This window comes from Strongylocentrotus purpuratus, unplaced genomic scaffold (genome assembly GCF_000002235.5).
Source record: "Strongylocentrotus purpuratus isolate Spur 01 unplaced genomic scaffold, Spur_5.0 spur5_contig_829, whole genome shotgun sequence".
In the NCBI taxonomy this organism is placed as follows: Eukaryota; Metazoa; Echinodermata; class Echinoidea; order Camarodonta; family Strongylocentrotidae; genus Strongylocentrotus; species Strongylocentrotus purpuratus.
Genome location: NW_022145534.1, coordinates 358,930 through 377,810, shown reverse-complemented (window position 1 = coordinate 377,810; position 18,881 = coordinate 358,930). Strand labels below are relative to the sequence as shown.

At 36.8% G+C, this 18,881-nt stretch overlaps 1 protein-coding gene across 3 annotated transcripts in view; it reads right to left on the bottom strand.

Moving 5' to 3' along the window:
• The window catches only part of LOC115923164 (contactin-2-like), a 98,765-nt gene that overhangs the window by 60,874 nt on the left and 19,010 nt on the right, over positions 1-18,881 (bottom strand). For 2 of the 3 annotated variants that reach the window (XM_030983474.1, XM_030983484.1), the window contains exon 2: positions 18,089-18,132. The gene's annotated coding sequence lies outside the window, so the exon portion shown is untranslated. Of the gene's footprint in view, positions 1-636; positions 659-18,088; positions 18,133-18,881 lie in introns of those variants that run through there. The other variant, XM_030983480.1, reaches the window with a different exon arrangement.

The following is an 18,881-nucleotide window of genomic DNA, read 5'->3' as shown; positions in this document are numbered from 1 at the left end:
ATGAAAGTACCGTAAGTCAATGTATGTCCTGTTATGAATCCCTACACATTGATCATGCCTTCTAACAGAATCAATTGAAATTCTGCTCATAAAAATGATCCTCTGTGGCTCAGCTCTGAAGACAATATCCATGATTGCCTTTGAATTGGCTGAGATTTCTAGGAGTGTGTCTCCCAGATATAAGTAGTGGATCGGCACAGGTTTTCTACCTGCCTTGAAAATTTATACACATAAAGAGTAGCCTACCTTGAATCTTAATACTCAAGATTTCAGTTCTACACATATATATAAAAATAGAGCGATATTATTTGGGGTTTTCTATGTTTATATTTTGTTATATGTAATCTAAAGGCCATGGGTATACTATAGGCAAGAAGCAACACAATTACATTCAAATACTACCTTATCAATGATTGAAGAAAATTTGAATTCATAGAAATAACAATGGCATTTACTATAAAAAAAAAAAAATTATTCTCGGGAATCCCAATTTTCATGACAATATTGGTTCTCGAAATAACATACTCTCTATAAAATATACAGAACAGTAATCATATGATAAACACATTTCTCTTATCTGAGCTCCATTCATGATACACTGATAGCATTATGCAATAGATGCATTATGGTACTCACCTACAGATAAAAAGACAATCTGTTAAATTGATATACTTTCAATCTTTATGCCAGGTAATATTAGAGAAATCACATTGAGCTGTTGTCCCTAGGATAATCTCCAAAAATCTGTGTCCTCTATCTCCTCCAGTCAACTGACAACTGAGCTCACAGAATCAGATCCCACTCAGGCATAAACCGTTGTAAACGTTACAAACTGTTAATATTCGGAGTTCACAATACTGTAATGCTAACAAAGATAATTCAGAAATTCAGTTAGAATAACGAATATCCAGCAGCTATCCAATAGTAATCCTGTGGTGGCAGGGAGGGAGGGAGGAAGAGAGATAGAGATAGAGCTAAAGATGAGATGCCTTGCAGAGAGAGCATCTCTTGATAAAGTGGAAGCCTGACTCTTGCTCCTGATGCGTGCCTGCCCCAGCCGTACCATCCATCCGAGATGTATCTTCCCACGAGCACAATATCATCACAGCGGGTTAGAACGCTGAAACCCGAAACCCTGCTTACTATACTCGCTAGCTTGCTTTCTCCTCTCTCTGTCTCCCTCTCTCTCTCTTACACCCGTATCGTGTGTGTACGTGTGTGTGTGTGTGCTTTTTAACGTAAAGAGGGAAGGGAGCCCTGAGCTCTACTCGCTCTGCTGATGAATAAGTATATGTACGAGAGTGTGTGTGTGTGTGTGTGTGTGTGAATGAGAGGAGAGAGAAGAGGAGAATGGGGTAAAGTGAGGAGAGCATCCCAAGCTTTTAGGTGTGTACTCCCAAACGAGATGGTTAATGGCGACCCGATCATGCAAACAAGTGCCTGGATGTGTGGGAAGGGATGGACAACAAGCAAAAATAGAATCCTGCCTTGAATGAAGACGGTATGAATGTAGATTCAATGACCATTTGGAATCAAACAACATCATCACAACACAAAAAACCTTATTCCACTAAATAAATTCCTTTCTTAATCCTCACATTCAAGACTGCCAAATTATCTTGAAGCCGCTTCATCAATCTCCCACACAATGTCTATCCAGGAACCGACTTAATGCAGAGATAAATCTATACTTATTAGATCCTGTGCCCTAATGCACGAGAAATAAATTTGCCAAATTTGCCAGGCGCATCGCATTTAATGGTCAATGATCAATTATGCAAAGGCCTATGTCTGCGTGTGTATGTGTGCAGCATCAGCATTAAACCTTGTGTCATTTCATCTCAATGAATCAGATAGAAGTGCTCATCCCATTACTTAAATGGTTATAACATGTTGGATTGCTATTTACATCTAGTTCTTTATAATTTTGATGACTCCAGCATTTCTGGATGTTAATTGACTAGCATTTTTTGTATTTCAAATTTGACCATGTAACTTGAATAATGTTTCAAACTATCTATGCCAATAGCATCATAGAATAAAAGACATATATAACGATTATGATCATTATACTGGTAATTACTAATATGTTGGAAAATGTAACTATACAAATATGTTAACTACAGCAGCTGTTGATAGCCATCAAAATAATATATCCTGTTACTGTTTACATTGTGTGAAAATGTCATCAAATTGCAGGTACTCAACAAATTATTGATACCGTATATTAAACAACTAAAGGAGTAAATACACTGTTTGGGTTATCAGTGTACAGTGTATGCATAATTTATAACAAATCTAGAAAAAAATGTGTTCACTCTCATGATTAGAAATTAAATACTTGACTCAAAATGCAGAGAGGAAATGAGAGCACACCGATACCCATCACGTAAAGTGGGGAGTCTAATGGGATCCTGATAGGAAGGCACTAAATCCTTTGATAGGATGAATCCACCATTACTCCTTGATTAGCTGGGTGTGCATGGGCTAATGCAACGCTGTCTTCATCATCGGATTATCATGAGCAGTTGGGAAAAGGGGGTAATTGATCTGAATTGCAGACACTGAAAATGTGTGCCCCATCTTCTGGCATGGGTGAAGAACCCAGATTGATTTAAATTACCCAGATTGATTTAAATTTGTCTCCAATGGCTACTGAGTACATATTCCATCATGAAGTGATCAAATGTATTGCTGTTTTTAAAGCACAAGCCACAAGCCAGTGTCAATATGATATATCCATTTGAAAAAATCTGATTTCAAAAATCTAAATACAAATTGATTTTGAAGGTATGCATGAAGTTGAGAGGGGAGTAAAAATGTTAATCTGGATGGAGGAATAGGCAGAGAGGGGAAACAGAGACAGGTGTGTGTCTGTAAGGAGTATGAAATAAAACTAGATGGAATTCGACTGCGCGCAGTCGAAAATGATGCCTCCGTCATAGAGCAATTTTACAAACCGAAACGGAAGAAATTTTTCAAATTCAAGTTCAATTGTAATCCATTAACATGTTCTCAGAATATCGTGATTACAAGCAATTTCTCATATACATATATGACCCTTTGATCTTTGACCTCATGACCCTAAAATCTACTCAGTTCATTGGCTCTGCAAGATTTCCTGAGTTAAATAGTAATCCATCTGTCAGTTCTAATGAGAATGCGTCCACAAGCTATTTTTGCATACATAATGAGCCCATGACCTTTGATCTTATGAACCATTCATTGGCTCTGCAAGATACATAAATGATCTAAGTTTGGCAGGAATCCATCAATCTGTTCTAATGATAATACGATCACAAGCTATTTTTGCATACATAATGAGCCGCATGACCTTGACCTTTACCTCATGACCCCAAAATCTAATCAGTTCATCAGCTCTGCAAGTAACATACATGACCTAAGTTTGGCAGGAATCCATCAATCGGTTCTTGAGATAAGGCGATCACGAGCTGTTTTTGCATACACAATGTGCGCTGTGACCTTTGACCTCGTGACCCCAAAATCTAATCAGTTCATTGGCTTTGCAAGATACATACATGACCAAAGTTTGGCAGGAATCCATCAATCGGTTCTTCAGATAACGCGATCACAAGCTGTTTTTGCATACATAATGAGCCCTGTGACCTTTGACCTTTGACCTCGTGACCCAAAATGTAATCAGATTGTTTTCCTATAGTGATACACACTATCACTAAGTTTGAAGTTTAAATCTCCAGTGGTTCTTGAGATATCATGATAACAATCTCAATGTATGGAATTTCATAAGTTGACCTCTGTGACCCTTGACCTTTGACATACGTGCTCCAAAATCTAATCAGATCGTCTTCCTATGGTGATACATACTATCCTTAAGTTTGAAGTTTAAATCTCAAATGGTTCTTGAGATATCGCGCTAACAAACTCAATACAAGGAATTTCATAAGTTGACCTCTGTGACCTGTGACCTTTGACCTACGTACTCCAAAATCTAATCAGATCGTCTTCCTATGGTGATAAATACTATTCCCGAGTCTTAAGTTTAAATCTTAAATGGTTCTTGAGATATTGTGTTAACGGTCAAACGGGACCTACGGACGGACGTACGGACGGACAACCCGAAAACATGATGCCTCCGGCACCACCTTCGGTGGCGGAGGCATAACAATGATAGACATTAACTGAAAAACTCCCAAGAAAGATAGCAGAAGACAACAATTAGGAGCCAGGTGATAAATGAGTACCCTAGTTATGAACACGAAAACATGAAATACGAATTAATAGAACAAAGGCCAAACATGGCCCAAAGAAAAACTACCACAAAAAAAAAAAAAAAAAAAAAAAAAATTGCACAGAGTCAGAAAACAGTAATAGCACTCCCTTCTCGAATTGTACAAAAACAAGACAAAACCCCCAAATTGAAGAGAAACAGAGAGTGAGTTGCAAACTTTCTAGATGGAAAGACACATTCTCCCATATCACTCTGCTAGAGGTATAGGAGTCAAGGTGAGAGGGGCTTAACACTGGATCAGGTTAATAACTGCTAATGATAGACTCGCCCATCGACCTGGCTCAACTCCAATCACTTCCTTGAGCTCACTGCATCTATACAAGTTTACTGTAAATAGGTATGTCTTCTTTCCTGACAGGGTGTACGACTATAGAACAGAAGAGAATTTCATATTTCACCCCCCCCCCCCCCCCCCCCATTCTAACATTATCATTATAGGCATGGCATGTTTGGGAAGATGTTTCTTTGTAGAATTTCAATATCCTGCATTTAATATTTATAAACAGGGCCTCGATCATGGAAGACCACCAAATTGGTGATATGTGCCACCCTGTATAAATATCAGAAATCAATTAATCAACAAATTTATTCATTAATCCACCCCCATATTAATATTTCTCTAATATTTAAACAAAGATGGAAGTGACAAGAATGACTAAGTGAATAGCAAAATGAGATAGTGGACAAAATAAGCTGAACATTGGGAGTATTTTTGTAATGCAGTATATCAAAGCAGATAAAGTGAGAATCTCTATTTTACAGTTACAAGAGGGTCAACAACCATTTTGAAGCTGCATGCATCAATAATTCAATACATTATCAGTAAAGATCAATAGAAGGGCATTAACTCTGAATAAAGATACATGAATCAAAGGGATCGTTTAACAATGTTAAATCTGAGATGCTATGTACAGCCCAGTTCAATGGACTGACAAGAGCACAAATCTCCTTTTCGGAGACAAAGAAGACAAACAATAGTAATAAATCTCTCATTAGAGGTGGCACGTCTGCCAGACACTCCCCAGGGAGTAACAACCTGTCTTCTGATTGTCTTACATATCTCTCACACAGCCAGGAACGGTGCATCTTCATGTTCCACTACAGTCCCATCTGTGTCAAATCATGTGGAGTGCCCAGTGGTTTGTCTTACATATCTCACACAGCTAGGAACGATGCATCTTCATGTTCCACTACAGTCCCATCTGTGTTAAATCATGTGGAGTGCCCATGGTTTGTCTTACATATATCTCACACAGCTAGGAACTATCCATCTTCATGTTCCACTACAGTCCCATCTGTGTCAAATCATGTGGAGTGCCTGGTGGTTGTTCACTCCTTGCGTGTCTCAAAATACTAAACCATTAGTACTTACGTGTATTTTAACATCAACAAAATATAAATTTTCTTTTTCTCTTTTGTTTGAATGATATAAAAACTGCTAAAATGTTAGATATAATGGTTATATGAAACCCGGTACTCTTTTCTTTGTTTAAAGATATTCCATTGAAGAAAATAAAACATGTATAGTTGCAGGTCTATCTCGAGGAGATGTTGAAGTGTAGATTATTGCTTCAATCACAAACATAAAATGCCAAAACTATGTGTAAGTTCTAATTAAGCAGTGCCTTTTTTAAATTTCAACCAGCGAGTTTTAAATTGGTCTGAATTATCTTTTAATCAGAAACAACTCCTCGCTCTAGTCATCGAATATGATAATCACGCACACTGACTTGGTACATGTACATCCATATTTCATAATTAGATGGGGCCACTCGGACCTGTGGTCACTGTATATAGAACTTGATCCATAAAGCCGACTAAATGCATGATCAATAGACGTATTGACTGAACTTCAATTAGCTAAAACATTGGAATCCAAACCCAATCAGATGGAACTCAACCATTTCCCACCATCAGCATGAGTCGTTGGCAAGACAAAGCCACTATAGGTAATGGCCCACAGTCTGTAAAATTGACGTCAAGTGCTAATCGGTAATCACTCTCGCTCCAGTTGGCTTGTCCTTCAGAGTGGCCAGTAATTCATTGCTATTATGTTTCACCCATATTTTAACAAAAGACTCCAGGGGGGTGTTTCACAAAGATCTTAAGTCAAACATAACTCTAAGTTGGACATAAACATTATGGAGAACCAAATTTGAAGACTTAAAAAAAATATATTCAAAAGCGAAAATTCGACATGAAATCTCCTCGATAATAAAATTGTGAATGATTGAATACACATTTTATGCCTTTTAAAATAACTTTTACAAAATATTTTATGCGAACAGCTTTCCAAAATTGTTACTTCCAACTTAGAGTGAAGTTTGACTTGGGATCTTTGTGAAACATCCTGCACACCCACTTGACAAAAGCAATGTGGGTTTTGTACTATTCTGAGGTTGTCAGTATGGTAATTTATTGTTTTACAAACCATGAAATATGCATACCTGTACTTTATCTTTTTATTATGTGGATGTATGCATCCTTTTAATACATAGAATCAAGCAAGAAAGCAAGCAGCAATGCATGCAAAAGGAAATATCAACAAAAAACCAAAAAAATTTGTTAAGGCTTGTTAAGCCATATCTTATTTGTTAAAACACTCTATGGAGGTAGGAGGAAGAATGAATCATTTCATACGAGCTACGTGCAGAATATCACAATTACTCAGAAAGAAAGAATAGCTAGTGCCTAGTGCCCATAGCATTTGAACAAGAAATGTTCATTAACTGTCTTGACAGGCTAAACAAGCAAATCAATGAGGAGAGCCTTTTAGTCATCATTGACAACCCTTTCAAACAAACGTCTCTCAAGTTATTTTTATTTCATCATTGAAATGCTGGTATAAGGAATAAAGAGAAGCGAAGGGGGTAATAATGGTGAAGGTACGCTTACACATATCTGTCTGAACTTCACCTCAACCCTACTGTCAAATAGTTGACAGAGAGAGAAGAAGCAAATTATGGTGGTAATAATTCAATCAGCAGCACGTAAAAGAAATTCTGTTCCTTGGGTTGGAGATGAAGTCATGACCCAGACATACTGATTAAATTCTAGATTCAATTTCACTGACCCCAGTGGCCATCCAATTTGTTTGATTTATGATTATCATATTTGTAAAACTTGATGCTCACTGTGTGGGTGGGGATCAAGGTAGACAAAATGTAAAATGAATAAACAAATATTTGAATTTATTTCATCAGGTATCTATCTATAACAGCATTCACTAACAAACGGTTACTACAATTCAAGTACATAATACCTTATGTATGTATACATTGCATAAGCAATGGTAGTGATGGAGGGTAAGGGGGAGGGGGCAACAGCCGCAAGGGAGGGGTAGTGGGCAATGGATTGATGATGAACAGAGTCTACATTGGCCTGAAGGACACACCTATTGGCTACACATGCCACCTCTATTTAGGGGTGGCATCTCTGGTTTGCACACTTGTGTAACAGATACTGGCAAATGTTAAAATATGCAACAGAATGAGTCATGTTCACTTTTTCTCCCCGTCAACTCCCAAATCTTCTTTACTTTTTTTGGTTTTTTTTCTTTCAATCTCTCTCTCTTTCTCAATCTTTCTCTCTTCCTCTAAACTTTCACTGACATGCATCTGTATATGTTATGCAATCCCCCCTTGTTAATTTCTCAGTATTCTGTTTTCTGTTTTGCTTTGTTGGGTGGTTATACATCTACAGTTAGGAGTAACTGAATGTCTTTGTAAAAATGTGAAAAATACTTGAGCAACAATTTAGGCCTATATCAAACCATCTTCACAAACATTTCATCCATGTAAGCACCATCTAGCCTACATAACCATCCAATCATTCTAGTTGTACACTAGATCTAGCTCACAAATATTGATGTCAGTGTAGCATGTACAATATCAAAGCATTCATATATTTGCATCATGAGGCGCATTTATACTGTCAAATACCTCATTTTGAAAAGTCGCGATGTTTCGTGCACCCGGTTACACTTGTGCTGAAACATCACCGACGGAGCTGTTCAGCGATGTTTTGGCGTGTTTCGGTTGGTAATGCGCATGTGCAGTCTTCCCGACCTTTGACCCCGGCCTGCTATAAGATTTTTAGCGCGCGCAATTTCCAGCTAGCGCTATAGCTAGCTAAATAGCGATACATCCCATGCGCATGCATGCGATATGTTTTGTTTATCTCGCGTGTAGTATTTGAGGCAAGAGTGGATAAGTTACGAAGTACGGACTACGGCTGCTGATTCAGTTTTCCCAAATTCAATCGAAATCTAGTAGTAAAAACGATATGGGAAGGTTAAGAAAATCATCGTTGTTAATTGTTAATTTCATGCTTTCACTCATTTCTCTGAAGCCCTTTTCCCCACGTTTGCAGGGACGCTTGGAAGTCTGGTGGAGGAGCTCTCCCTGCCTCCACATCGAAATCAAGAACTTCATCTCATCATCAGTCCAATGGGAATTGTTCACTTCCATATTAATTAATCTAACAAAACACTCAAATACTACTACTAGACAGATATGGCCAGACGGGAATAACGAAGATTGAATAAAGGATGAGTTAACGGAATTGGAACAAACGGAGCTGAATGAACGGATAACACGCGCGACGATGGAAATGCTATAAATATCACACGGGAAGAACGTGGTTTAAAAGAGCGCGGGTAACAATCCGGAAGTGCCGGAAGTCACGTGCCTAACATCGCGATGTTACAACTGCGAGCGGTTATACTTGCCAAACACGCCAAAACACGCCAAAACACGCCAAAAGATCACACTTCGTTTTGGAATGTTTGGGGCTTGGCATGTCTGCCGGTAAAGCGTAGTTGCCCTTGGTAACATCGCGGCCAGGCTCCGGTTTGGCATTTTTTGGCGTGTTTGGATGACAGTGTAACTGCCCCTATTCCTTAAAAAAATACATCTCATTATGTTGTATCCTACAGAGTCCCAAGGACTCTCAGAAATAGACTAAGAGGCTAATAACCCTAGCGGACTGACTATCAAGAGATTTCGAGCTAAAAGAGCATGCTCGTTTGACTGCAAACATCAGGTTTTGTTCTCTTTCACCTCAGAATTGATTTCTAACAGCCATCTTACAGCTGTATGACAAAAATCAATCAAACAATAGGCTTAGTTGTAGTTTGTACAGGTCTTCTTAAAAGTAGGGACATGGAGTCATTTGTACCTATTGTGTTGGGTCTGCTTTGATGCATTTGACAGGCTATAATTTGTCGAGTTTGGTTGTACAGGATCATAACAAGTTACAAACCTCTTGTAGAATGTATGTTGATTAGAAAGTGAGTTAGAGTGGAGTGTTTGAAGATACTATTGATTGAGTCCATAATATAACGCACATCCATATACTGGACAAACAATTGACACAAATACACCATTCATTGGTAAAAAAAATTATTTGCCTTTAGAACCAATTAAAAAAACCACCTGGTAACCAACTAATGGCTGCAATGTTGTTGGCCAAAGAGCAGAGAGGCAGAGAGGGAGGCAGAGAGAGAGAGAGAGGGATGAAGGGAGGAAGGCAGAGAGAGAGAGGCAGAGAGAGGCAGAGAGATGAAGGGAGGGACGGAGTGACAGGCAGAGAGAGAGAGAGAGAGAGAGAGAGAGAGAGAGAGGGAGGGGGTGGTAGGGATTCAGACAAAAAAGCATAGAGACAGAAAGAGTAGAGGAGGGGGATATTGTATAGAGCAGAATTACAGAACATATAAGGATGTAAACAAGCTGAACGGCAATTCAAAAACAAAAACATCAGAGAAATAAAGGCTTCTGGAAAAGTGCATTTTTATAATATAATGCCACCTACTATGAACTTAAAGTCAACATCCATATTTACAAGCATGTTTGTTTAGCAATATAAGAGCTGATTGTTGAGTACCACTTCAGAGCATAATACTCATGTTCTTGATAACGATTCTTTACTGCTTCCAGTTCACTTGAAAATAAAACAATCAAGACCCTATTTGTTCAATCCTTATTGAAGTCAGTAAGTCAAGTTCTAAAATCACATTCATCTTTACCTTCACAAAATTTCCCATTATTATAATCATGTGAATTTGTTTATTCATGCAAAATGATGTATTCATACGAAATGTAGAGATGGAGTAATCGCATTGTTTTCTAACCACCAAAACCATGGGGTTTCACTCCATATTGTCACATCCAATAACCAGGTTTTAGAGTCATGATTACCAGAACCCCTATAAAGACCGCTTCTCAGGAAAGGGTGAGACTTTGCACTTTTATTCTCATCTGCACTTTCCTCATCTCTTTTTTTCTTCTTTATTATTGGCCATCTCTGTCTCCCCTATCTTCAAGATCAAAGTAAATCACACCTTAGGTCATACCACATACACTTTTAAAATATATTTGAAGCTAGAGTTATACCTCATTATTATTTCAAATTTTCAAGTTTGAATATGAAATAAAAGACTTGAATTCATAAGAATTAAGAATCCAGAAAAAATAAAATATATGTACTGTGTAAAAAAAAAAAAAGTGTGCCTAGATTTATAAAGGATATTTCATTTCACGCATATATATCCAAACATAACTTTCCAACACCTTTAACTCTTCTCACTTTATGACACTGACACAGATGCTAAAATCATATATATTACACCGAACAGGTGGATGCATTATTCCAAATGTGTCACAAAAAAAAAAGCTAATCTGAATATATTCATCCCCGACTTGACACTTGAATTTGGAACATTTACAAACAGACAACAGCAGGCCAGAGCAGGACTCTAAAGGCCTGTCCTCATCAGCTCGAGTTTGCCAAATAGCCGGCTATTTCTGATTCTGGAAATATGCCTGATCACAAATTAGCGGGCTATTTGGCAGATGAAGACATAAAATAGCGGGCTATTTGCTCGGGAAATCTTCCCAAGATATCTTGGGCTAGTTCGCAAAATAGCCCGCTATTTGTCCGGTCTGTCTTCACCAGCCCGAAGACTCACACTATGCGCTAACACTGAGCAAAATATCTCGAGCTAGAGTCAGGTTTCGAGCTGATGAAAACGTGATTTGTAACTTCGGGCTAATTTCCCGAATCAGAAATAGCGGGCTATTTGGCAAATTCGGGCTGATGAAAACAGATCTAAGGTAATCAAATCAAATCAATCGTGATAACCTGCAAATTTCCGATTTACTTTCTGAACAAGCTATCCTGCTGGGATGGGAATGCGGATTCATTTTTCTCCCTTCTTCCTTTCAGTCATGACTGAAACATATGTATCTACATGTTTGAAAATGCAAACAGTCGTCACTGTTCACCGTTGAATAATATCAATATATCTAAACAATGAAGAAAGAAAAAGGTGTCATAATTTGCGACACTCCAGCTATTATACATTTTTCATTCTAGGATCTCTAGCTATCATACAATTTCTATTTACATATATATATATATATATATATATATATATATATATATATATATATATATGGGCCTAGATCGAAAAAAGAAAGTGCCTTGAAAGTTGAAAAAGTAAGGATGATAGTCTCCAACAAATCTCTTAGCAGTTATTCATAAAGAATGCCTACACATCTTTTTAATCAAATGAAAATGAAAATGTTCACAAGTCATGTATAATTTGTGATGGGAAGCATAACCTTTACCCAAGTAGATAAGCCCAACATGTTAAATTTCATCCATGCATTTAGTTGAACGAGTACTAGTTAATATATGGTGGTAATATATAAGCAGCAGCAGTATCAAAGCTGTAACATACAGAGCTTCATAAAGTCTCAATCTGGTCCTCATAAGCTTATTTAATTAAAATCAATCTTATGAGAAAGCAAAACAGCTAGGATCCCCTCATCCTCAGGGCATTCTAATAAAGGCCTTGTAATATTCAGCTAACATGGGATGCCTGTCTGAGCCCCATACCCTAGGGAATACTATACTCATATGTAAGTCTATCATACATCTTATATAGGATTAGAGGGAGTGTTCGCACTTCTCATACTTCCCATAGAGCAATGTGCAATACATACAAACAATAGCTGTGTTTGCACTCAATACCATCTAATGGGCATCTATCCTCTCAAAGAGATTTTATGCTGTTAAAGAAACACCACAGAGGATTCCTGTATTATTAATACGGACAAATCTTGGAAATTCAAGCAGTGTTCTACCTGTACACCTTTAATAGATCCTCTTCCTTGCCCAAGTAACATTAACATCAATCAATTATTTCTGCATACGAAAACAAAGCTGGCAGAGCGCTGAAGAGTCTTTAGTGTGAAAGTCCGCTCCAAAGCTTGTAACACATGCTTGTTCAATCGATGAGGAAACTGCGATATATTTTTCCAATGGATTCTCCTATTTGTTAACATAAAAATGAATATAGAGTCTTGTAGACTTTCTTGCCTACCCTTTCTGCTTCATAAGGCAGTTTTCTTGACATATTTAGTACATAATACACATGTACATGCAGACTATTTATTGAAGCAATGTTGTACACCTTCATAAGCTATTGTTATATTGCTACATCCAGACTACGGTACGTATTCTTGTAAAATAAAGATGGAATAAATATTTGAAATTTACATTTTAAATTGCATAAATCTGTTAAAATGGTCAACTTCTACAGAGAACCTAAAATTTTACCTGGTGATAATATGAGTCCTGATCACCATAACTTTGGTTGCTTCCTTGTAGGCTCAACAGGCATCTCACTTTTGAAGAAAAGCAGATACATGTACATGCAGAAGTGAAAGTTTAAGGAAAATCAGACAAACAACACAGATTTATGAGTTTTTAAAAGTTGATAAGGTCATGATGAAATATGGGTACCTTGGGAGTGCCATAATTCTGTATGCCTAAATGTCATAAGGTTGCAATGTTGAGGGGCCCTTATTCTCCCATTCAAGATGACATCAGTGCGAGTGCAATAGCAGGGTTACTGTAATCCTAATACAATGTCTTGTTTTAAACAGAAAAGGGAATATTCAGCTTCGATTTAAAGTCATGCTGTACTGACATGGCCAAGTCATCTCTCTCCATGGATCTCATTCAATCCACATGGACATTGACCTAGATAAGATGCTCATTCCCAAGCCTCAATGTCCAAATTGATAGCCATAGGAAAACAGAACCTTTATCAATCTTACAACTTTGCAAACTTTGCATTGTATTAGAGGTAGAGACCTCAAGAAACAGCTAGAGAGAATTCAAGAAGGGGGGGGGGGGTGGAGAAAATCCAAAACCTTTCAACAACTCCCATCTTGTTATCGTTCTTACCAAAACTAATGGTCTTTAGGTCAGAAGACCATGACTTTACATGTGGATTTTACTATGATAGGGGAACATGGTGAGAGCGTGGGAACATCTCCAAGTCATAGGACCCTACAAAACATAATAGTCTGTTTGTTGGCTTTGCACTTTTACTAGTACTATCAGTAAGCCCCCTATAGTATCTTTAAAAAACATTCAAAAATTAACATTTTCTACAGATTTATATTTAAGAAAAAAGATTTACCAAAAAAAAAGAAAATCAAACATATTATTCATATACTAAAAACAGTATAAAAAAAAAAAAGTAAAAGCAAAGTTACAAGGCTTTTTTAATTATAATCATACAGCTCTTGCTTGCTCTGTAAGATTACAGGAGTATTGTCAACCAACTTTCAAGAATGTGAAACAAATTCTACTCTCTGATAGACCAGTAACAGAATACAGATATTGACCTTTCATAATCATGTCATATAGATGAACTCTATTAAAGTCAATATAGTATTTACATTGATCTAAATTATCATAATTAAAGTATTATTATTGTACAACGTAAAGAGCTGTTAATGTTTCTCTCACATAATATTTTTTTTTTAACAGGTCTGCAAGTCAAATTCAATCAAGGTATTTCACTATTGACTGGACACAACATGTGTTTTGAGAGCAATGAGAATTATTAGTATTAAGTGCATAATTAGTTAATTACTGGACGCATAATTAGAAATCTACTCAGAGACAGCCTATACATACAGAGGCACATTGAAGGTCTACTTCTTGTCTAGACGTAAAACATGATGAATTGAGTGAGGGCCCTTGTTACCCACAGACTGCTTTCCAAATCAATATAGATTAAAAAATCTTTAAGAAAAACCCAATTTGAGTGAAAACAATTATTTGTTCACTTTTTGTGTTGTGCTGATATTCAAGAAATGGTTTGGATTTTTCTTGTACTGTGCAATACATTGTTCTACTCAATGATAATCATCATTAGATATAAATATTTCTTTCTTATCTGTAAATACTGCAGTCAGAGTAAAATCTAATCTTTGGCTTTGCTACTCTCTAAAAAAAATCGAGTGATCACGGACGTCACTCCTCTGGAGAGTGAAAATGTAGTGAAAATAGAGTGAACATTCACTCTTTTCTTCTTAGAGAGCACTCTTAAATCAATCTATTTTCACTCCTAAACAAGTGATCACGGACGTCACTCCCAAGAAAGTGAAAATAGAGTGAAAATTCACTTTTTTTTTAAAGAGAGTACATGAACATGAAAGGAAAAAAGCAATTTGAAATGAATACACATGTAGAGTGCCCCTAGACATATACTTGTTTAGGGTATTTAAAATAGAATGTAGGCCTTTCATTTTCTGCTTTTATATCATGAAAGTCAAGATAATTGCCGGAATTATACTACTGCTAAGGAATATGGTGTTTTGCTGTACTGCATAAGTGTTTATAAAACGCCAGAGGGCCAAAAAAGGAAGTCTTTCCATTCTTTCTTATCACAGGTCATTGATTATTCTACTGCTCTATGGATATTGCTCTACAACACACCATCCTATTGACTAGCTTCTGGCAATGAACTAATAACAACTTACGAAGTCAGCCCAGATGCCTTGAAGGGGCCCCACTTTTTTTTTGCCTGGACTTTCTTCATCTGCAGGAGAGCGTTGTTTATATGAACTTGATTAGCATGGAGTACGAGCTATAAACAGCCTGCCATGACTGAGGAGAAAGTCACGTCGTAGATCTGGGGGAAAGGCATCCCATAAACTCTAATAGCCTAGCTGAGTGGACTTGAGATAGGCAGGGGGTATTGATCGGGACATGGAGAGGCGTATTCAAAATTTCAAATAGTCATCACAGGGTTGGTATTGGGTGGGGTGTGGGGTGGGGGAGGGGTTGGAGATTGAGTATAGATGGGGATATAGAGAGATTCGTCGTGGGCTGGATATGAGGGGTGGGGAGGGGGTTGGGGTGGGGATAGAGAGATGCATTCAAATGGTTATCATCATGGGCTTGGTATGAGTAGTGGGAGTTGGGGATGGGGAGAAGATGGAGATAATAGACACCACGCATTCCAATAATTATCATCATGGATTTGGCATAAGCAGGGGGAGAGGTGGAGTTGGTGACCAACTGTCAATCAACAGCACAGGAGGGCATTAAAATATCTCCATGTGTTTGACATATGTTTATACACAACTTGAGTTTTAAAAATTTGAATCATACACATGTTTCTTTCAAATATTCACACTGAATTTTGATAGATGAAAAACAACCCCTTCCCAAACCTGGACATTGTTGGAATTTGCGCGGATATTATTACCACATTCAAAGTCATACATGCCATGCAAATGTAATTATGAGGTAACAGTTGATTGCCTAACTACAGCAAGTGGGAGAGAGATGACAAGCTAGTGCCATTTACAAGGTCAACTACATGTACGGCAAACAATACTGCATGTTGAGAGAATTATACAATTCGTCGCTGTAAATTGCATTCACTTTGCGTGACGATTTTCCTCACTACCGTCACTTTGTGAAAACAAGGACGAATTACTATATGGCTTAGGGACTGTCACTTTAGTAGTCCAATAACGTTATTCACGATATTATGCGAAAGTGTATTTCATAGTATCACCAAGGACATTCGACTATAGTTAATGAAGTGATGGATAAATAAATATCAAAGCTAGATGTTAATTTATTGGCTTGGATATTCAATTTTTGAATGTCAAGAACAACTAAAATGAAAAATGAAAATAACATAATCAACAAGCTTAAACTAAAAAATTGTATGCGAAATATTGTCACGTCACTATGAAGGCTAAATCAATTGAGGATTAAGTATTAAAGACATAAAAAGTAATGATGTATAAAGAATAAGATTGCCCTCTTCTCCCCCCCCCCCCCCCGAAAAAAAAGACTTCATTAGGCAAAAAATGCTAAAGAATAAAATCATGAATAAAATGAGGAAAAAGATGAATAAGACAAACAGCCTTTTCACACACAGCTAAAATTCTATAAACATGATTAGTTTAAAGGGCTTTAAACGAATCACCTGTATATACGACATCATTCACACACAGAAATTTCCTTGCGATCGTTAATCGTTTTGTGATTAACTACTGCTCTTAAAATGTGCAGTAGTGCCATTAGCGCATTGAAGGTCAGGTCATATCAAACAGAGCGCTCGCTCCATCCAGTTTAAACACGTTTAAACAAGAAAAACCGTTCACACACAAAATGTCAAGCTCTCTAGATACAAACTTTGTATCTGCAGCCTGCTTTTGGGGGCGTATGAATCGCGACTTCGTATCTATCCCAACATCGTATAAACGATGTTCACACAGGGAAAATTTTCTATAAACATGTTTAAATCTGTTGAGTTAAACACGTTTATACTAATCATCTGTACATACGATGAATTTTAGCTGTGTGTGAAAAGGCTGAAAGTCACAAGCAAATTCTGCGACATTTGAAAAAAAGAAAGAAAAACAACAAATCAAATCAAACCAAAGAAATGAAATAAGCAGATACCTGACAGAGTGATGAGGCAGTGTGAGTCATCATACAGGTCTACCATACCACACAGTCAACTCAATCTTCAAGGTTACATGTCTACAGCTAGCTTTATAAATCACATTAGTCCCCCTGAGACATTTCAATAAATAATCACATCTGAATGTACACATGCACTTCAGCTGAGAAATATCTCACCTTCATCAATCCGATCATCAACCAGGTGAAGTCATGGGAGACATGCAGAAGAGTACATGAATATCCCTTTTCTTTTCTTTTCTTTTACTTTAAATTGTGATATTCTTTCTTTCTGGTGTCATACAATATACCAATATAATAATGACAATTTCTCATCAATTCATCACATAAAACTTAAAAAGGCTTTAACAAAATTACTTTTAGTGACCTACTGGTGAAAAGAAGAAAAAAAAGAAGACATGAACTGTTTTACATATATGTGCACCATGAAGCATAAAACCTATGGAGAACTAATCTTTCTCTAAAATAAGAAAATTTACAGAATTTTCAAAACATAATCCAAACCTGTCGCGCATTATTTTCCTGGCGACCAGGACGGCTATAAATGTACAACCAACGTCCCTGCAAAGTCAATCAATTCACAAGGTCTGGAGCGGATAGAGGAGGGAGACTATCGTGGTTGGATCAGTTTGTATAAGAGGATATATGTTTATGTCAAGTGTAAACCATTCAAGATTTATTACATAGCTGTTAACCTTTCTACCTGGCTCCTGGCACCCGGATCCTTCAAACAAACCGTCAAATATAAATATATTAATCAGGGAAATTATAAACTTTACTGGCATGATGTTGTCTGCATTGAGACAGAATTGGGTCATCTGCAGAACAAACCAAATAAAGATATACAAAAAATATTACAAATTTAATACCGGGAGAATAACAATGTCTCAGTGTATAATCAAATAATGCATAATCATGAAAATCATATCATGTAAATTGATTATTATCTTCAATGGTACTTTTTTTGGAAACATTAAAAAAAAAAAAAAAAACCTTTTCTACACTTACCTGTAAGTTATCCAAGATGAAGTCCACACTGAATGCAATGAAACCTGTATGAAAAGAATAAAACAGATATACATGAAATTAGAATGCATGACATATTGATATGCAATTCAAATATTGCATCTGAATTATATCCCTGTAAGATTAGGCTTCCAAACAACTCTTTTTTCTTCATCTTTTGTCTATTTCTGTCCATATCCCCCTATTTGATGTATTTTGTTCAATTATCCCTCTCCATTCTATCCACCTGCTTTTTTCAAGCATACCTAATGCAATCAAATATCCATCTTCATTTTGTATTTTACTCTTCTCTTCATTCAATCCATTAATCTGTCATCACTGATCAGTACTTTTACCCATATCTGTTCCTCTGAGGCTACCTCTACCTGAAAATTTGTCAGAAATACAGAAATGAGTTTTGACAGATACCTGTTTGATGAAATCCGGAAAATACATACCGTACATTAAAAATGCATTTGCATATCATACACATGGAGAGGATAAGTAATCATCAAAAACCTTTTCCCTCAATGAATGTCAATGGTACACCTATATGTTATGAATATGACTCCATTAAACTAGCCCAGTGATCAATCTAAATTTGTCTTGAATGATCCTCAAAGCTCATGATATAAATTACTTTTGGATCAGCAAAAATTTTCATAATGCGCTGCATCATAACGAGTTGAATGCCAAAAAATAAAAGTATAAAAAAATAATATTATACTAGGAAAAGTAGACTTCCATTTGCTGTAACACTAATATTCTTTGGTACATAAAATCGTCATATCGTTCC